Source organism: Octopus bimaculoides, chromosome 11, assembly GCF_001194135.2.
Source record: "Octopus bimaculoides isolate UCB-OBI-ISO-001 chromosome 11, ASM119413v2, whole genome shotgun sequence".
Lineage (NCBI taxonomy): Eukaryota > Metazoa > Mollusca > Cephalopoda > Octopoda > Octopodidae > Octopus > Octopus bimaculoides.
This window is the reverse complement of record NC_068991.1, coordinates 24,196,326-24,197,319: the sequence shown is the minus strand read 5'-3', so window position 1 is coordinate 24,197,319 and position 994 is coordinate 24,196,326. Positions and strand designations below refer to the sequence as shown.

The 994-nt window shown below is 37.2% G+C and overlaps 1 protein-coding gene across 1 annotated transcript in view; it reads right to left on the bottom strand.

Annotated features, from left to right (window-relative positions):
* The window catches only part of LOC106867920 (keratin, type I cytoskeletal 10-like), a 37,580-nt gene that overhangs the window by 34,800 nt on the left and 1,786 nt on the right, over positions 1-994 (bottom strand). The gene's annotated exons all lie outside the window — the stretch shown is intronic.

Sequence of the window (994 nt, the reverse complement as noted above, 5' to 3'; positions counted from 1 at the left end):
TATATATATATGTATATCCACTTGCCACGCACTCACATAAACAGGCATCAGTACTAGAACGCAGTAAGCTACATACACGTCCGCACGCACACGTTCTTTTCCTTTTCATTTTATAATTTCCACCTACTCCGCTCTCCATCCAACTTCTTCGCTGGTGTTTCATGATACTAGCTTCTCTCTTGTTTTCTACCCTTTTCTTCACATTCTATTTCACTTCTGGAATTTAACATTGGATTTTACCTGTTTATCGTCTTTAGACTCCTTCCTATCGCGTAAAAAGCACAAATCTATTTTCAAAAATGTTTTTTAAAATAACAGTTTTTCTTTGTTGTAAGCGTCTAGTCTTCCTTGCTCCGAAAGCAAAGTGAGTTGTGATAACGTAGAACAATGCACTCTATCAAGAAACAGAACTGTGATTGATTTGAACCCGTTATTAATCTATATGTAGTAAAACGGTGGGAAAGGAGAGAATGAATTGGATCAAGACCAGTTCACTTGTGGTATAAATGTTATCGATCCTGCAACCATAAAATGTACTATTAAATCAGTTAAGATTTTAGTTTGTCGCTGCCATTCTGATGTCATTTATGTCATAAACATCCACTGTACTTCACCGCGTTAAAAACGCTATTTTTTTTTCTGGGAAGTATGTTTCGTACCAGGTATCTCACAGGAATAACGTGATGTTTTTTCCCTAAACCAATTTAAAGCCCATTGCTGAAGTTTCCTCCTTGAAAACTTCGAATAGCGTGTAAAATATCGGCCTTGCACCAAGAGAGTATTTCTTTTTCAACCGAATTAATTTATTGCGTCAATTTATACATTTCTTTTCCTACTCAAATCATTGATATTTCGGATGGCAAGGACCTTCTGTTACTTCAGCTACATCGGGATTAAACGTTTGCAATAATATCAGAAACTATACACACGCGCGTGGACACACACACACACACACACACACACACACACACACACACACACACACACACACACA